The sequence below is a fragment of the Leopardus geoffroyi genome, chromosome C2 (genome assembly GCF_018350155.1).
Source record: "Leopardus geoffroyi isolate Oge1 chromosome C2, O.geoffroyi_Oge1_pat1.0, whole genome shotgun sequence".
Classification (NCBI taxonomy): Eukaryota; Metazoa; Chordata; class Mammalia; order Carnivora; family Felidae; genus Leopardus; species Leopardus geoffroyi.
The window spans coordinates 12398060-12418505 of record NC_059333.1 but is presented as its reverse complement, the minus strand read 5'-3'; the positions used below and the strand labels follow the sequence as shown (position 1 = coordinate 12418505).

General features: G+C 48.1%; 1 pseudogene; it reads left to right on the top strand.

The window, feature by feature from the left end:
- The first annotated feature begins 12724 nt into the window (after positions 1–12724).
- LOC123576353 lies at positions 12725–12833 on the top strand (annotated as a pseudogene).
- The last annotated feature ends 7613 nt before the right edge of the window (positions 12834–20446 follow it).

Here is a 20446-nt window from a genome sequence, read left to right as displayed (position 1 = left end):
GGCTGCTACTTTCGTCCCATCTTGAAGATTGTTAGTTTAGTACAGCGACAACACGCAAACAGACGAAAAAGAGCATATCTGAGTTTGGGTCGAGAAGGATAGGACAGGGGAAACAGAAGTATGTGAAAAGAATTGCTAAGTGATTGGTAAATAGGCTTAAGTTATTTAAACTGGCACCGAGCACAGCTTAAACAGTATGTTCCGCATCATCTAAATTTCCAAATACCTGGAGTATATTTGTAAACATGGCAATCTAACATGTTATTGAACAGCACATTCATATTCAAATCAGCATAAACGAGGATTTAACAGCTGATTGCACAGCGTGAATGATAGTAACTAATTATCAAGTCGGAAAGTTGCAGAGATAATGGTACTAATGCGATCAGCACGCAGCCGCAGCGATATGACTTACAGTAGCAAATCCGTGAATTTTAAGCGCGCTGCCCAAGTCCCCGCACAAAAAGGACGGTTCTGGATTAGGGCGACATGGGCGAAGCGGGCAGTCAGAAGGGAAAAGGAAGGCGAGAAGGAAGAATCGGGGCTAGGTTGGAGGGGCGGTGTGAGAGTTTTCTTCCCCTCCACCGCAGGCCTTCACCTCTTTCATAGCAGCCATCAATGGGGCTCCCCGGCCATTCAGCGCTGTCCCTCGTGGAGGAAGCAATTGTTCAGAGGTGTGGTTCATTCCAGGCATTAATCTCCACTGAATGGCGGCTGTGTTACCCATTTTGTCCTTGCCCGGAGCCTGCAGGCAGCTGGTCAGTGGAAAGTAACAATGACCACAGGAGGAGAATGGGGCAGAGGCTTTGCCGCAGATGCTGCGTCCCCAACATTGACCTTGGTCATTTCCCTCCCGGGGTGGCTCGGCCCCTCGCAGCGGGAGCCGGGCTTTTCCTAGGCTGCCATTGTGGGCCAGGTGGCAGCTACCTGCGGGATCTGTCCCTTCCTAAGAACGTTCAGGCCCAAAAGGCAGTCACAGCGAGGGCTGGACGCTGAGGCCAATGTGGACAAGGCTGCTGGAGGCAAAACACAAAAACGAGCCCCCTGATTTCCAGGGAGGGACCTTTTCCGTGGTGATGAGCAGCTACTTCGGGAGCAGGTCCGGTCGGGCGATCTGAAGCCTGGTGGCAGGGCGGCGGAGGGGGAAGCGGCTGTTTCGACCAGGTGCTTGCTTCCTGCCTCCTCTGGCCACCAGCCACGGCCACCAGCCCCCAGCCCAGCCCTGAGCTGCGACAGCAAGGAACAGAGGACTCTTTTCCCTGAGGCGATTACAGAACATTTGCAACAAGGAATCCTGCTTCTGCGCACCCCCTCCTCCTACACCTCCACCCCCCCCCCCAGGGGAAAAGATACATTCCCCTTATCCCTGTCCCTGTCCCCACCCCACGACTATGTCAACCCCAGCTCCTTCTCCTTTGCCCCCTCTCCCTCACCTCTCCACCTCTCTATTTATCTACCTACTTATCTAATTCTATCTTTGTTCCACTATCTATCATCTACCTATCTATATTTCTATCTATCCATCCATCCTTCTATCTATCATCTCTCTCAATCACCTCTATTTATCTAATACGGAAACAGATTTGGTCAAATACCGCTTATCACCTCCCCGACGAAACCATTAATGACACCCCAATGACAACAGAAAGCCCAAACCTTTTACTAGAACCCTGTCTTCCATAACCAGGCCCCCCTCGGTTTTTTAACCCTTTCTTCCTCCCTCCCCTCCCTCCTGTGAGGCGACAGGACACCCCGCCCCTCCCTCCCACCCACTGCCCCCTGACCCCCTCCATCAGCCCGCCACTGCCCCTCCCCCCCAGCCATCCCACAAGGGACTGGTCTCGGAGCCCCGCCAGACCTCTTATCTCCCCCCACCGCCCCCCAAGGGCCCGGGCTCCTTCCCCCTCTCAGGCTCTGTCTTTGGGGTGTACTCTCTGGAACGCCTGTGCCTATGAACCCACTTCCTGTGGCATGAACAGTTCCTTCTTTAGAGCACCCGCTCGTCAAGACCCCACATGGCTGCATCCCTCACTGGACTCGAGGGGTCCTTTCTCATCGTGCCCCAGTGCCGAGTAGGATTCCAGCTGAATAATCTATGCATGTGAGGAGGAGGGGAAGTAAGCCTGGATTGCCAGGTCTCCCCAGATGGAAGTCAAGGCCTCGGGCCCTGGAACAAGGCTGCCTGCTGGGTCGTACCTGGGCCGCTGGCCGGCTGTGTGTCCTTTGGCCGGTTTCCTCCTCTCTCTGGGCCGCGGGTCAACAACTGCTCAGTGCAGCGCATAGCGGTGCCTGCCTCCCAGGGCTGCTCCGAAGATTGAAGGGGTGAAGGCAGTGAGGAATGTTGAAGAGCGTCCCACAGAGGCTCCATACGGGGGACGTGAACTCCCTGAGGGTGGGGATGTTGGGTCCCCTCACTGCCAGTCTTCGGCACCTAACGCTCCGCCTGGGGCGGGAATGAATGGGGGGCAGTGAGGGCCACAAGCACAGGTGAAGAGTGGAGTCGTTGGCGGGGTTCGCACCAGCCTGGGCTCACAAGCGGGCCCATCACTTCCCAGCCACACTGCATGGGTTGTGTTTACAAGGGCGCCCTCGCCCAGCTCGGGACCCTGAAGATGTTCCCCTGCTCCTGCACAAGCTTGGGCCAGCTTGTGGCAAGGCCTTGACTGCATCCCTTGTTTACGTTTGGTATCCCCTCCCCCCTCCTCGGCCTGGCTTCGCGCAGGGCACAGCAACGCTTCTGTTTGTCCTACTTTTGTAGGCGGCTGGTGTCCCCCGACCCAGGTAAGGTTATTTTGGTGGCAAGGGGTCCCAAACCGGCTCAAGGGACCGTAAGGAAGACGAAAGGGGTATGTGTGGTGGCGTGGTTGATTGGGAGGGATCAGGAGTGATCTCTCAGGACCGAACCCACGGTCAGGAAAGGCCGTCGGAACCCGCAACAGAGGTGGTCAGGCACAGAGGCTATCCTCCCCACCGCACAGGGCCCGCACGGCCAGAGGGCTTGGCCGGATGCGTGTGGAGATCGGGCTTTGGCCGTGGGGGAGCTGAGAGCAGGTGCCACCCGAGGACAGGCTGGAGGAGAGGTTTTAGCTGTGGAGTCGAGGCCTCCTGATTCCCGGTTGGGAGGGTGGGCCTCTCGACAGTCAGTTTAGGAAGGGTTCGTTTCCTGAGGTCGGTTGCTTTGGGGATCTGCGAAGAGAGATCACTCAGTTCCCTTCCGAGGCAAACCTGGGGGAAAGGCATGCTGGGAAAAGAAGTTCTAGGGAGACTGCTGTTAGGGCCTCGTGCGGCTGGGGTCCCCCCACGGGACGTGGAATCCCACTTTAGTGCAGGAAGAGGGCCTGGGCTGGGTCCCCTTCACACAGAGCAGATCCCTGGGTTGACTCAGAGGCCAAAGGACTTGGGTGGGGCCGGAAGCGGGGCGGGAGCTGGGGGTGAGGAGGCACGGGTGACCGGAGACAGGGTTTCTCAGGGATCCTTCCTCCTCCACTTCGCACACTCAGGTTACGCATTCCACGAATGATGTTGGTTCCTGGGTTATACAAGGATGATTCTTAACTTCAGGGTAAAAGTGTGTCTTTCAGGATTTTTGTATTGATGGTCAGCTGTTGAAGATAAGCATTGCCGTGGGGAGGGAGAGCCCAGTTCCTCAAGAGTCACCCAGTTGTAGTGATGACAGGAGTTATTTTGAGTCTCGTTTTTAAAAATTATTATTACTGGAGGGGCGCCTGGGTGGCGCAGTCGGTTAAGCGTCCGACTTCAGCCAGGTCACGATCTCGCGGTCCGTGAGTTCGAGCCCCGCGTCGGGCTCTGGGCTGATGGCTCAGAGCCTGGAGCCTATTTCCGATTCTGTGTCTCCCTCTCTCTCTGCCCCTCTCCCGTTCATGCTCTGTCTCTCTCTGTCCCAAAAATAAATAAACGTTGAAAAAAAAATTAAAAAAAAAAAAAATAAATAAAAATTATTATTACTGGGGCTCCTGGGTGGCTCCGTGGATTGAGTTTCCGACTTCGTCTCAGGTCTCGATCTCGAGGTCCGTGAGTTCGAGCCCCGCCTCGGGCTCTGTGCTGATGGCTCAGAGCCTGGAGCCTGCTTTGGATCCTGTGTCTCCCTCGCCCTCTGCCCCGCCCCCACTCATGCTCTGTCTCTCTTTCTCTCTGTTAAAAATAAGACATTTTTATTAAAATGTAATGTAAATTCCATTAAAAAATGTCAATGTAAACATTAAAAAAAGGAAAACAATTAAAATTATTATTAATTTTTCAATGTATATTTATTTATTTTGAGAGAGAGAGAGAGAGAGCGCTGACTAGCGGGGTAGAGGCAGAGAGTGAGGGAGAAAGAGAATCCCAAACAGGCTCCGTGTTGTCAGGGCAGAGCCGGACGTGGGGCCCGATCCGCGAACCGTGGGGTCATGACCTGAGCCAAAATCAAGAGTCTGATGCTCAACTGACTGAGCCACCCAGGCGCCCTTCACTTTTTTATTTCAAATAAAACCTTTGCTGTTTGTTTCTGACATTCCTCTTTTCTTAAGAGTTAATAAACTTTTTGTTTGCTTGTTTGTTTTTTAATTTACATCCAAATTAGTTAGCATCTGGTGCAACAGTCATTTCAAGAGTAGTTCCCTTAGCACCCCTTACCCATTTAGCCCATCCCCCCCCCCCCACAATCCCTCCCATAACCCTCAGTTTGTTCTCTATATTTAAGAGTCTCTTCTGTTTTGTCCCCCTCCCTGTTTTTATATTATTTTTGCTTCCCTTCCCTATGTCAAGCTACAGACTGGGGGGAAATATTTAAGGAATATACATCCAAAAAGGGCATTCTCTGGGATGTATAAAGAATTCTTATAAATCAATTTTAAAAATCCATAAAAATGGACAAAAATCTTTCATAAGCTCTTTGCAAAGGAAAGCAAAGGAAACCTGAATGGCCAAGAAATACACGGAGGGGTGTTCTACATCATTGGACAACAAGGAATGCAGCAAAACCACAATGAGATACTATAACATGCTCATCAGGACATGTAAAATGATAAGACCGACAAGATCGAGGGTGGCCGCCATACATTGTTGGTGACAATATAAAATAGTACAATGTTAATTAAACACGTATCTACTTTATGATCCAGAAAGTCTACTTCTGGATATATACCCAACAGAAATGAACACGTGTTTCACCGAAAGGTATGTCCAAAAATGTTCATGGTAGCTCTATTTATCATAACTGGAATCACTCACAAGAAAATGGATAAACAAATTATGGTATGCTTTTGCAATGCAATTCTACTCGGCAATCAAAAGGAATAAATTACTGATACAGGCGATCACGGATGAATCTGAAAAACATTACGTTGAGCACAAGAAGCCAACACAAAAGAATACATATTTGACAATTCTATTAGTACAAGGTCCAACAACAGGCAAAAACCAATCTGTGGTAGTAGAGATTAGAATAGTGCTGGTTGGTTGAAAAAAGGCACAGGGGAATTTTCTGGGAGGATGGAAATGTTGTAGACCTTGTGTCAGGTGATAGTTACAGGGGTTCCCATTTGTCAAAATTCAAAGAGCAGTCGATTTAAGATGTGGGCATTTTACATTGCAAAGCAGTGCTGTCCGCCTAGAAGAAAGAGAGAGAGAGACAAAGAGAAAGAGACAGAATTGTATTCCAAGAGAATTGGCTCTTGCGTTAATTAACAGAAAAAAAGCTCTCCCCCTCCCTTCAGAGTATAAGCATAAATGATAAACTTCGAAGTCTCTATCCTCTGATTTGGGTTCCTAGATGACTTCAACTTTCTTTTCAAAAGTAAACTAGGAAATAACGATTCTCACTGGGGTTAAAAAAAAACAAAAACAAAACTCCATTGAACTTGATTCTGAATTCAAGTCAGTGCAGGAGTTTCCAGCGTTTGGGACAGCCTCCCCAAGCTTCAGGTCCCTGGAGCAGCTCTAATAAGTTGGTTTCTGCAAAGGAGTCACTTGGCTACAATCAGCTTCCTTAACTTGAAAGCCCAAATGGCTGGAAGATAATTGTGTCTGCACCCCCTCAGCCTCTCCGCCTTTGATGAGTTTCTCTTCTGTTCCAGCTATGCCACAAGAGACATTTCACCAGGCCTTTCCCAGCAAGGAACAAAATTGCAAACATATTGGATACATCCTTTTGTTTTGTTTGGTTTTTAAAGAAGGACCGCTTAAGGCTGAACCCTGCGATAACCATGATTATTAAATTGTAGTTGCTGTCGCAGTGGCTTCGAGGGGAAGCAAATGGGCTGGGTAATCTCTTCAGAGAAATTGACATCCGATCTGGGAGAAAATGTTGGGTGGCTCTAGGCAATGTGTCAATCAACAGCTCTTACGTTTAATCCTGGAAGCCTGGTATTTCTTTAAAAAGCAGGGGCGAAAAAGCAAAACTGCACTGCTCAGCTGCTCTCTGGGCCCACCTCGGTAGAGACAAAGCCTTTACTAATCCATGTAGACAAAATTGGTGATTCTGAAACATTCAAGGGTTGGGCAGCAGGCACACACATACCTGCAGGGCATCAGGCATCTTGTGCCCCAAGGAGGAAGGCCATGACAAGGATGTTTGATCAGGATGACAGAAGAGCCGGTCCCCAGTTTGCAGCTTAGAGCCCACCCAAGTGCCCCAGCCTGAAGCTGAGAGTCACGCAGCAGAGCCAGCCTAGAACAGCCAGATGTCAAACAACCTACACGCCACGAACATGAGAATTACTGTTCGGGATAAGCCACTGAGCTGGGAGAGGTTTTGTTTTGTGATATTGTGGGAGATCAGGCTAATATTACACCTACACCGTTGCAGCCTGACCTTTCAGTTAGCAATATAGTGTAAACATCAATATAGTTCTACAACTTGACTTTTAAAGGCTGCATAGTATTCCATGGTATGGAATATCCTAATTCTTTAACTCAGTTCCCTATAGTTGGACAGTCAGGTGTTTCCGGTGTTTTTGCTAATGGAAATCAAGCTGCCGGGAACATCCCTGAATACGTCTCTATGCATGTTCTTATGCTCCCTAGAACAAATCTTTTTATTTATTTTTTATTGTTTTTAATGTTTATTTTTGAGACAGAGACAGACAGAGCACGAGTGGGAGAGGGCGGAGAGCTCGGGAGACACAGAATCCAGAGCAGGCTCCAGGCTCCGAGCCGTCCGCACGGAGCCCAGTGCGGGGCTCGAATGCACGAACCGTGAGATCATGACCTGAGCCGAAGTCGGACGCTTAACCGACTGAGCCACCCGGGTGCCCCAAACAAATCTTTAAAGAAGGAATTCCTAGAAGCGGTCTTGCTAAGTCAGAGCATCTGCACACTTTAAGGCTTTTCATACATATTACCAAATGACCCTTCACAAAGTTTGGAACAATTCACATACGAGCAAGGAATGAAGGCACTCATTCCCCCGTCTTTCCGGGATTAGAGATTTCATGCTTATTATTTTGTGTCAAGTCTTGATCGTTGGATGATAGAGCCTCTCTTTTTTTTTTAGTGTTCTTTTTTATTATAAAGGAAATGCAGGTTAAATATGGACATATAGGGATGTGAATAGAATAAAATACAAATCATCTATAAGGCCATTTCCAAATGGTATCCAATGCTAATATTTTATATAAATCATCTGAGAGTTTGTATAATCATGCTTAGATACAAGATACATACACTCATATTTACATATTATTGCCAGGCCCAGGTTTTATAGGTCACACACTCAGACGTGAATAGAGAAATTTAGCTATTATGGAAATAAACTTGCTCTTAAGCCCTTACTCTAATTTGCTAGAAGAAAACACCGAAAAATTTGGTCCCTGTTATGGACTGAAAGCTTCTTTTTCCCCAAATCCGAATATCAAAGCCCTAACCCCCCAGTATGGCTGTTTGGGGAGTAAGAAAATATTACAGTTAAATGAGAAAGTTAAATATGATGGTCATAAGGGTGGGACCTCATCTGATTGGACTGGTGTCCTTATAAGAGACACCCGAGGGTTTTTTTTTCTCTCTCCCACGTGCAGAAAGAAGTCACGTGAGCATACAGGCCTCAGGATGAAATCTACTTTACTGGCACCCTGATCCTGAACTTGCAGCCTCCAGTTTAAGCCACCCAGTGTGTGCTTATCCGTTACGGCAGCCTTCGATGACTAGCGCACGACCTAACATCGCCATATGATTATTTCAGGTTACAGGTAAAACCTCACCAACATCTATGGAGGAGAGCTTATCTTTAACACCTTCCTGATCCTCAATTTGGCCTCTGTCCCCAACTTCCTGAGGCTCCCAGGAGGCTCTTATTTATTTATTTATTTATTTATTTATTTATTTTAATCTTTATTTATTTTTGAGAGAGAGACAGAGTGTGAGCAGGGGAGGAGCAGAGACTGAGGGAGACACAGAATCTGAAGCAGGCTCCAGGCCCCCAGCTGTCAGCACGGAGCCCAACGTGGGGCTCGAACCCACGAACCGTGAGATCATGACCTGAGCTGAAGTCGGACGCTCAACCGACTGAGCCCCCCAGGCGCCCCCCAGGAGGCTCTTAGATTAGCCCTTGGGGATCCTATGGTCCTTGTGGCAACATGCCCTCTGATGTGCCCTTTGCTTGCCCCAACCCTTCCCTTGGATCTTCTAAGCCTTCCCTTTTGGACACATTTTCTTTAAAATGCTGTTTTTTGCTGGGGGACCATAGCTGAGGCACGGATAACTTCTACTTGGTATATAGTTTCCTAGAGCTGATGTAACAGAGTCCCACAAATTGAGTGATGGAAATGACAGACATTTCATTGTCTCAGTTCCAGAGGCTGGAAGCCTGAGATCCAGGAGTGGGTACGGTTGGTTGCTTCCGATGGCCATGAGGGAGAGTCTACTCTCGTAGACTTGGTGTTTGGCCATCAGTCTTTGGCGTTCCTTGCCTTGTAGATCCATCAGTGGAAACTTGTGCCTTCACATGGCATTCTGCCTACGTCTCCTCACGTGGTCTAACCTCTGCACATGTCTGTCTCCGTCTCCTTGTTTCCCTTTTTTTTTTATAAGGATACTGGTCATTTTGGATTAGAGCCCACCCCGATGACCCCATCTTCACTTGATTACCACTGTAAGGACACCGTTTCTAGAGAAGGGCACATTCTGAGGTATTGGGGATTGGGCTCTCAGCACGTATTTTGCGGGGACACTTTCAACCCATTAACAGTCGGACAACCAAATGGCACGGTTTCATGTTAACATAGCCTTCCGGAGATCCACCGTGACTCTGGTAGGAGAATCTGAATGTGGGAGAGAGCCGTCCTCCCCTCCCCTCCCCTCCCCTGGCCCAAGAAACCTGACCCTCAGTCACCATTCATGTGGGCTGTTTTCTCTGTGTATCACAGAGTGAGGCCAGTCCTCAAAGCTTTATTGAAATTTTCCATCTCTGCAGAAACCTTGTGGAAACAGCACCAAATGATTTTATTTATTTATTTATTTAAATATGAAATTTATTGTCAAATTGGTTTCCATACAACACCCAGTGCTCCTCCCAACAGGTGCCCCCCTCCGTGCCCATCACCCACCCTCCCCTCCCTCCCACCCCCCACCAACCCTCAGTTTGTTCTCAGTTTTTAAGAGTCTCTTACGTTTTGGCTCCCTCCCTCTCTAACCTCTTTTTTTTTTTTTTTTTTTTTTTAAGAAATACAGCACAGACGCAGGTCGAGTATGCCTGTGGAAAGGCTGTGGACCTGAAGCCAGTGGCTGGCAATTTTTTTTTTTTTTTTTTTTTTCCAACCAGAGAGGAAGCTGATGATAAATGTTAACAACAGAAAATGTTCTGGAAATCAGGCCAGCAAAACTTAAGCAGGAGTGTCCTGTGTAGCTTCTTATAAATGCTTCTTGTTGTCGTTAATCCCGGTTTTAATTTCTAGCCTTATTAAAGACTTAAGGCTTTATCTCCATTTCTTCCCCCTGGAAAACCAGATGCGTGTAATGATCTTTATTTCTGTCATTTTCTCAGCGGTCACAGTGTCTGTGCTGCTTAATCTTTTTTATTTCCACGTGGATTAATGAGCGCTGGGTGGCTCTGTCATTGTCCCCCTGATGCGTCCCAGAGACAAGCATCTGTGGGCTTCAGCGTCATTTCTGAGAGCTAGATTTTCACCACGCAGACAAGTGCCACAGAGGAGGGGACAAATACCCCAGCTTTGCTGAAATGGGGCGGAACAGAATTGGCTTCACCAGTTGTATGGCTCCCCAGGATTGTGCTCATGTGTGCTTTATTGCAAGTGCCAGCCCCCGAAATAACACAGAATAAAAGGGGAAGTACAACAATCGTAAGAGTGGAATCCAGCCTGCCTTAAACGAAATGGAACAGAACAGAGCAAAGCATCAGAGAGGTTGTATGATTTTCTAAACAACATACAGTGAGCCAGGAAGAGAAGATCTAGTCTTCATCTAATGCTCCACTGACTGTAGCTTAATGATCTATTTGCAACCAAGAGGGAATATTTGTTTTTCAGCTGCTTCGAGTATATGGGAGGATGAAATTTTCGGTTATCCACCATGGGCATGTCTTAACGCTATCAATAGTCGCAATCTTGACAAATACATACCTTATGGCGGGGCGGGGTGGGGGGAGGGAAGGCTTAACACCAGTATTATTTTTCTTCTCCATCACAAAAAAAAAAAAAAAAAAAAAAATGAGTTGAGGACATTCCAAGAGCGTAAATAGTATATGACCAATTTTTAGAGTAGACTTCAAGCATTTGACCAGAGAAACAGCAAAAGAACTAGAGTTGATCCTTGAATAACACAGGAGCTAACAGCACCGACCCCCCACACAGTTGAAAATCCAACAGAAGTTGCATAACTGTTGACTTCCCCAACACTTAACTACTTATAGCCCACCACTGACTGGAAGCCTCACTGATAATACAAACAGTGAATCAACATATATTTTGTGTGTTAATTGCATCATATACTGTATTCTTACAATAAAGTAAGTTAGAGAAAAGAAAATGTTATTGAAAAAATACATTTACAATATCGGTATTTACAAAAAAATTACGCATATAAGTAGACCCATGCCCCATGCAGTTTAAACCCACGTTGTCTGAGAGTCTACCGTAATTTTAAAGTATGCCATCAGTAAGAGGCAGGGTATGTTCATACTTTTGGAATTAAGAGAAGTAAGAATGCTTTTAAGCACTTTGTTCTGGGGGCGCCTGGGTGGCGCAGTCGGTTAAGCGTCCGACTTCAGCCAGGTCACGATCTCGCGGTCCGTGAGTTCGAGCCCCGCGTCGGGCTCTGGGCTGATGGCTCAGAGCCTGGAGCCTGTTTCCGATTCTGTGTCTCCCTCTCTCTCTGCCCCTCCCCCGTTCATGCTCTGTCTCTCTCTGTCCCCAAAATAAATAAACGTTGAAAAAAAAAAAAAAAAAAAAAGAACTTTGTTCTGATTATTCATGATGCATTGGCCACGGTTAAAAGCATCCAGAATTTGGATGAGTCCTCTACCCTTCTTCCTCCCCTGAACCACTGAGGGTTGTGTTCGTCCTTGGGAGTGTTGTCGTGGCCGAGTGGGCACTGCGGAATTTCTAGGAGAAAGGTGGTGTTCATCCGTGCCTAGAACTGATGGAGAATTTGGAAATGGAAATACAGGGAATTTCTCTGTGGACAAAGGGATGGTAGTGATAAGAAAGTTGGGATTTTACAAATGGAAAGAGAGTGATCCACAAAACACAAATCAGGATATGGAATGACAAATAGAAAGTTTGACAAACAGGAAGAGTTTGGTTCAGCAAAGACCACTCAGAGGCCGCTCCTTCATTTGTTGGCTGGTCTTTCTCGAGTCCAAGCAAGAAGGCTGAGAGCCGGTGTCAGAAGGAAGGGCAGAAATGGGAGGGTGGGGCCTGGCCGTGGAAGGGGGTGGGAGCCGCAGGCCCGTGGGAATAATTGCCTCTGTCCTTGCCTCTTACCTAACCTACCACCATGCCTCCCCTTCTGGAAACTCAAGCCCCTCTGTGTGAGTTTTCTAGGGCTACCATTACCAAGCACCCCAAGGGTGCCTGGGCGGCTCAGTAGGTCAAGCGTCCAACTCTTGGTTTTGGCTCGGATCATGATCTCATGGTTGGTGAGTTCGAGTCTTGTGTCGGGCTCTGTGCTGACAGTGTGGAGCCCGCTTGGGATTCTCTCTCTCCCTCTCTCTCTCTCTGCTCCTCCCCTGCTTGTACTCTCTCTCTCTCTCTCAAAATAAATAAGTAAACTTAAAAAAAAAAAAAAACCCCACCAAGTACCACGAACTTGGTGGCTGAAAAGAACAGAAATTTCTTGTCTTATAGTTCTGGAGGCCAGAAGCCTGAAATCAGTTGCTGGCAGGGCCATACCCCCTCCAAAGGCTCTGGGGAGAATTCTTTCTTGCTTTTTCCAGCTTCTGGTGGTCTCAACATTCCTCTGCCTCCCTCTTCACAAGACTTTGTGTCTTCTCCTCTTCATATAAGGACAACAGTTGCTGGATTTAAGGTCCGCCTGAAACCCAATATAATATCAAGGTCCTTACTTAATTATACACACAAAGACCCTATTTCCAAATAAAGTCACCTTCTGAGGTTCTGGATGGACCTGAATTTTGGGAAGCCACTATTCAACCCACTCCACCCTCCCTTTCCCTTTAGTCAGAACCACCCGCTAGAGGACGTTGCCGCTTTCTTTCCTGGAAATTTGTCAGAAACATGTCGTCGCATGTGAACAACCCCCTCTACTTGAAAGATTCCCTTTGAGATCGCATAAATCTTTCGCCTTTTACTAAAGATTTCCGTGGAAAGATTCCCTTTGAATTTGAATCCAATCTGGGGAGACGGCAGAAGGCTGCAGGTGTGGGTCTTTCTTTTTTTTTTTTTTTTTAATTTTTTTTTTTTTTCAACGTTTATTTATTTTTGGGACAGAGAGAGACAGAGCATGAACGGAGCATGAACGGGGGAGGGGCAGAGAGAGAGGGAGACACAGAATCGGAAACAGGTTCCAGGCTCTGAGCCATCAGCCCAGAGCCCGACGTGGGGCTCGAACTCACGGACCGCGAGATCGTGACCTGGCTGAAGTCGGACGCTTAACCGACTGCGCCACCCAGGCGCCCCAGGTGTGGGTCTTTCTTGAGCTCGCCTCAGGAAGAGGTGGAGCCATAGGAGGGTCAGACCGAGCTCTTGGTGACAGGCCAGGTCGGCGTAATGCCTAGGCATGTCCTTGAACATGCTGTACACGGGGCCTGGCTGGGCCAGCTTCTTCCAAATGGCGGGGCCCAGGACATGCTCACAGTCATGTCACTACTTTGCTTTATCAGTGGGAATTTCCAGTCAGAGGAAATGCATTTCTCCGTTCAGTTTATACGTACAAATAACTGAGGACTTCCTCTGTGTATAGAGGCTGAAGGTGGCTTCTTTGGGTCCCCCCCCCCCTTTTTTTTCCTAAAGGATAATAGTTGCACCTAAAACTGCAGATACACCGCTGCTAGAGTTTCTGCAGCAAGGAGTAACATTAAAAAAAAAAAAAAATGCTTTCCTCCAGTTTTATTGAGATCTAATCGACAGATAACGTTGTATTAGTTTCAGGTATATAACATAATGATCTGATAGATATACCAAATGATCCCCACAACCTTCCAGCATCGCATGTAGTTTCTTTCCTAAGATGAGAACTTTTAAAACTACTCTCTTGGGACACCTGGGTGACTCAGCTGACCAAGGAACTGACTCTTGGTTTTGGCTCAGGTCATGATCTCACGGTTCATGGGACCGAGCCCTGTGTCGGGCTCTGTGCTGGCAGCGTGGAGCCTGCTCGGGATTCTCTCTCTCTCTCTCTCTCTCTCTCCCTCTCTCTCTGCTCCTCCCCTGCTCTCTCTCTCTCTCTCTCTCTCTCTCTCTCATAAATAGATTAACTTAAAAAAAAATAAAACTGCTTTCTTAGCAACTTTCAAATAGACAATACAGTATTGTCTATTAACTATAGTCACTCTGGTATACACCACACCCCCGGACTTATTTATTTTATAGCTAGAAGCTTGTACCTTTTGATGCCTTCATTCATTTCCCTTACCCCACCCCCTCCCTGCCTCTGGCAACCACCAATTCTCTGTTCTCTGTATCTCTGAGTTTGGTGTTTTTCGATTCTATTTCTCTCTCTCTCTCTCTCTCTCTCTCTGACCTATTTTACTTCATATAATACCTAATGCCCTTGAGTTCCATCTGTGTTGTTGCAAATGGCAGGATTTCCTTCTTTATTATAGCTGAATAATATTCTGTTATGTGGTTGTGTGTTCGTCTGTGTGTGTGTGTGTGTGTGTGTGTGTGTTGTGTCACATTTTCTTTATCCACTCATCTGTCAGTGGACAGTTAGGCTGTTTCAATCAGCTATTATGGACGTGCAGACACTTCTTTGAGATAGTTATTTCATTCTTCAGCTACATACCTGGAAATGGAATTACTGGGTCGTATGGTAGGTCTATTTTTATTTTATTTTATTTTTAATCTGAGAAAGAGTGGGGAGGGGCGGAGTGAGAGAGTCTCAAGTAGGCCCCGCGCTCAGGGCAGAGCCTAAAACGGGGCTCGATCCTGCGATCCTTGGATCATGACCTGAACCGAAATCAAGAGTCAGATGCTCAACCGACTGAGCCACCCGGGTGCCCCTCGAGCTCTAATTTTTTGAGGAAACTCCATACTGTTTTCCATTGTGGCTGTACCATGAGTAACATTTTTAAAAGGTGATCTAATTTCATAGCTTCTTAAAAGATGCTCCGTTGTTTCTGACTTTAGGATAGGTCTTTTTTTTTTTTCCTTTAAAGAACCAAATGATAAGGATCTTACGGTTTTGGGGGCTCTGTCACGCCCACTCAATTCTGCCACCTTAGCACAAAAGCAACCGCAGCAAATGAGTGTGGTTTCCAATAAAACCTTATTTGGATTTCATATAATTTCCACAAAATATTTGAGCTTCAACCATCGAAGACACGTAAATTCTTAGCTTGCAGCTCATTCAAAAAGAGGCGGTGGGCTGCGTGAGGGCTCCCGTAATCTAAGGAACCATTGCCCAGTCGAGAGGCAGACAGGAAGGACAGAGCTTGGCTTCAGGAACAACTGCCTCCGGAGATCCCACCGGTCCCATGACTCTCCCTCCGCCTCTTGTCTCTGCTTCTTCCTTCTCTCTAGCTGCAAGCTGGAGTTTTCTTCGTGTAGGAAACACGATCACTGATGGTGCCGGAGCCTCACGTCCCCTAGCGGTGGCCACGAAGACCGTCCCAGGAACAGACACCTGAGGCAGGCAGATAGGGGGAGGCGGGAACATGGAGGGTCCCTTGGGACTCCTAATGGTGTGTGAGGCAATCCCAGAGAAGGAGGAATTTGGGGTGGACCATGCAATAGCTGTCTCCCTCAGGGGCTTATAACACAGGATGTGCATGGAAGGAGGGCACACACGTGTGTGTGGGGGGTTGGGGGGGGTGAGACAAGACATCCGTACATGATCACAAATTCCCATAGGAGCTTTAGAATACATACGGCTAGGGGCGCCTGGGTGGCGCAGTCGGTTAAGCGTCCGACTTCAGCCAGGTCACGATCTCGCGGTCCGTGAGTTCGAGCCCCGCGTCGGGCTCTGGGCTGATGGCTCAGAGCCTGGAGCCTGTTTCCGATTCTGTGTCTCCCTCTCTCTCTGCCCCTCCCCCGTTCATGCTCTGTCTCTCTCTGTCCCAAAAAAATAAATAAACGTTGAAAAAAAAAAAAAAAAAGAATACATACGGCTGAGCGATGGCACACATCACCTTTTAAGGACCCCTAGGAGTGATTAACAACACTAGCAGAAAAAAAAACAAAAAAAGCTGTTTGAGGCAAGCTGTTGAGGAAGATATGTTAATCTAAGTATTTTTCATTTGCAAATTCTAACGTTCCTCAGGATTTGCTAGGCATCTTTCACAGAGGAACTTTTCCATCTCCGTCCCCAGCATTTGCCCTCATTTCAGAGAGAAAGTTTTAACGACTTCTGTTCATCTCACAGGGAGGCTGCTGTTCTTTTTACAGGAGTTTCACTAATGGCTTCTCAGCAAGATCAGAGCAGACAGGTCACCCCAAACACCCAAGGGCCTCACTCTCTGATGGAGCCAAAGAGATGAGAAGACGGGAGGCTGAACTGGGGGCAGGCGGCCAGCCGGCCATGTGCCTGCTTTCAGCCTGTTTGCTTGTTAGTCCTTGGAAACGCGTGGGATCTCGCAGTCTGAGCAGAGGAACAAACCCATGTGGACCAAACGCCCTGCAACAAAAAGGCCGATGGTGGGAGTTTATGCCAACCGGCCCTTCTAAACACGCACTTTTCCTCTTCCTCCTTGACAGTAAATGGAATGCTGTCTGGATTCCTCGGTTGACCAGCACTCCGGACACGGGAACATAAGGTGCCCGTGGACCCATCACGGCGTGGTGGGTCTCCAAAATCATCTACGCACAGCTCCCTAAAAATCATCCGCAGCCACTGGGAGTAGGGCTTGTGGGGAAAAACTAAAATAATACCCAGACTAACTCATTCCAAAGCTGGTAGGAGCCAGGAGAAGCGAGTCAAGCCCCAACATGAGAAGGGAGCAAATTGCCTTTATGTCTACGTGGTCCAGAGGCACATGAAACACACGCTCGGAAACTGAGGAACATTTATTTGTCTTCTGGGCTTCCTTCATCCTCCTCTTGGTATCTCCTCTCATTGTTAACACCCTCCTTCATTCACCAAACATTAATTGAGGACCAAAGGCATGTCAAAGACCCTCTCGGAGGGGCTGGGCTGGGTAGAAAGAATAACGTGATTACGGGGAGCTTACAGTCCAGGGAGATAATCACACATGTGAGCCAATAATTAGGATATCATTCGATACGTATTAAAAGAAGGAAAGCCAATCAGGGTGGGCTTTAGAGAGCAGGTGACATTTGACAGACGTCCCGAGGGACCACTGAGCTTTGCTAGGTGCAGAAAAAGAAAGGCTGCTTTCGACAAATTTAGGGAAGAGTGGTGAGTTCTAGTGGGTAGAGAATTGGCGAGTATTCAGTGACATGAGACCCGAGGGCACCTGGCAGGTGGTGACCGGAGGAAAGTCTAGATGGTTGGATGGGAGTGAGGCTATACAGGGTCCTTGGCATATATGAGGTGCTCAATTAACATGTGCTCAAAGAAGAACAGGAAGCATATAATGGTAAAAATGATAAAGGAACAGCTGTTACTGATGGCTTCCCCATTGTTTCACAAGATTTACAAGGTATTGAGAGAGGAATAAAGAATCACACAAATTCAGCTATTACTACATTGCGTTACATATTGTCCGTCTATCCATCCACCGTCTATCTATCATCATCGTCAATCATCGGCCAATCCTCTATCTATCGTCTATCTATGAAAGAGACGGTAAAGATTAAAAGCTACTAAAAGGGAATTTTGGGTTTCTCAGATCTTGAGTCCTTCTGTGATGGGATGACCATGGGGAAGGGGGGCAAGGTCAGACCATCTGCCCTTCCCGTCCCAGCATCTGTTCTGGGGAGTGGCCACTCCGGAGATGGGACCAGGCTCCCGTGCGATGCCGAGGGCAGCATCTCAGGGGGATGTTTCCTCCCTGAGGTCCGGATGATGCCCATTCTTGGAAGCCTTCCTGCACAGTGAGGGCATGACCTCAGACAGAGTTCACCGAGCTGGCCGGGTCTGAACCTTGACCCATGTGTGAAAAGGGCATCGAGTTACCTGGCGGAGCATGATGCCTTTTTCAGAACAAGGGGGGAGTTAAGAGTACATATGTTAACACGGAGATCCTTAAAGATTTTCGGGGACACGCAGCAGCGTGGGGACGTCTATATGGATTTTCTAAGATGATCTTTTCACCTGTTCCGAGGGTCAGGTCACTGCCCGAGGCACTGTCATCTGGCGGGTCGGTGGGAGGGAGCTGCTTTCGACAGTGCAGGGAGAGTATGTAACAGATTCTCTGTGTTGCAGAAACTCTCTCTCTAGACTGGAGTAATTGGAAAGAAGATAGAGGGACTCAGCAGTGAGGAAGGAGGGCCCCACGCACATGCCCGGGGTAGGAAATGGTTAGCCCACACAGCAAACAGCACGCCTGTCCTGCTCAGCGAACTTTCTGGTAGGCAGTCATCCTGGGAAGCTCCACATGCGCTTCGACCCCCTCCCCATCCCCCCGCCCCCTCACTGCCACCGTGCAGACTTTGTTTGGTGCTCCCCAAACTACCTCGAGAGCCTATTTGAGTCATAAAAGTAAATTTGTCTCACTATAGTCATGTCTCATTGGGGACCCGAAATAACATAGCTCTGATTGGTCCCTCGGAGAGAGCACACACAAGCAGGGGAGGGGCAGAGAGAGAGAGAGAGAGAGGGGAACAGAGCATCAGAACTGGGCTGCACGCTGACACCGGAGAGCCCCATGCGGGGCTCGAACCCACACACCCTGAGATGATGACCTGAGCCGACACACCGACTGAGCCACCCGGCACCCTTCCCTATGAAACACTTTGATGAGCAGCTTTTCTCCGTAAACTAGCTAGACTCCGTTCTGCGGGGGCTGTTATTAAGAACCCCTCCTAGATCTCTGGGATCCGACCTCCCTGCCTGCCTTGACTTCCCTCATGTGCAAAACGGGGGCTGAAGTCGCACTCCCTTCGCGGTATCGTCGCGAGGATTGTTACGAGACTCTTTAAGGAAAGATCACTTTGCAAACCCTGAGTGATCGCACACACATCTATTTGAATTTCAGTTATCGGAAGCAATACGATGTAGCCGCTGTGGAAAATCGTCGAGCACTTTCTCAGAAGAGTAAACCTAGGTTACCACCTGACCCACGGATTCCACTTCAAAAGACTCGGAAGCAGAGACTCGGGCAGGTCTTTGCACGATGTTTCCAGCAGCATTATTCACGGTAGCTGAAAGGTGTTTGGGGACAACCCGATGTCCACTGGCAGATGAGTGGATAAGCCAAATGCGTTAACATCCATACCACGGACGGTTGCTCAGCTTTGATAAGGAATGAAATGCTGACACCTGCTACAACACTACGGAGCCATGTGCCAAGTGAAAAAGCCAGACACAAACACACAAATGCACAACGCCTGTATGATTTCACTCACGTGAAGTCCCTAAGATAGGCGGAGTCACAGAGAAGGAAAGTAGACGAGGGGCTACAAGGGGTGGGGGGAGCGGGGTGCGGAGTTAATGTTTCAGTTTGGGAAGACGAAAACGCTCCGGAGATGGGCGGTGGTGGTGGTGACACAGCAACGCGAACGCACTTAATGCCGCTGAATTTTACACCCAAAGACAATTAAAACGGTAACTTTTACGCTATGTGTATTTTATCACAGTAAAACAAAAAAAAAAATACAAGAAAAGAGAAGGAGAACTATCCCGTCGACACACTAAGCTTTTCGGGAACTTTGGTATCAACTGTTTTTCATGTAGCAGACTGAAAAAAAAATCCCTGAATTTTGCTTGACAGGCTGGGAGAAAACAAGGCATTCCCAGGTAAGGCTGGGGGAAATGTCAATGCGTGTAATCCCTAGAGGGCGGTTGGGCAAATAGCTATCAAAAGAGCAAGTGGAGGGGCGCCTGGGTGGTGCAGTCGGTTAGGCGTCTGACTTCAGCCAGGTCATGATCTCGCGGTCCGTGAGTTCGAGCCCCGCGTCGGGCTCTGGGCTGATGGCTCGGAGCCTGGAGCCTGTTTCCGATTCTGTGTCTCCCTCTCTCTCTGCCCCTCCCCCCGTTCATGCTCTGTCTCTCTCTGTCCCAAAAATAAAAATAAAAACGTTGAAAAAAAAAATTAAAAAAAAAAAAAAAAGAGCAAGTGGAGGGTCGCCTGTGTGGCTCAGTCAGCTCAGCGTCGGGCTGTTGATCTTGGCTCAGGTCACGATCTCACGGTTTGTGAGTTCAAGCCCTGCATCAGGCTCTGTGCTGACAGCGCAGGGCCTACTTGGGATTCTCTCTTTCCCTCTTTCTTTGCCCCCTCCCTGTTCTCTCTCTCTCTCTCTCAAAATAAATCCCTAAAATAAAAATAAAATAAAATAGCAAGTGTATATACCTCTTGAGCCAGCAGCTTGCGTAACTGAGCCTGACTGATGCACCTGTTACCACCCCCACCTGGCTCATATCTGGTTCCTCCATTCTCAACACTGCCTCTGGTTTTTGGTGGGAAAGAGAGCTCAGAGGGTGGGAACGGTTGCGTATGTGAAAGCTGACATTTCTTCTTTCTTTATAGCCGAACGTCGGCGAGATCATGTTTACTTAGAAAAGTCTTCACAAATCCTTTGTCATGAGGATTTCTGGGCCAGGTGATGGTGACCTTGTTAAGGTAACTTTCTATACACCAATTAAATTCCTGATTCAAGGGTTGCAGGGCGCGAAGAGAAGTGACAGACAGCCTTGGGTGTTCTGATCTGAGCATCTCATCAGTGCCCGATAGCTCCTTTGCTACATGGGGTCA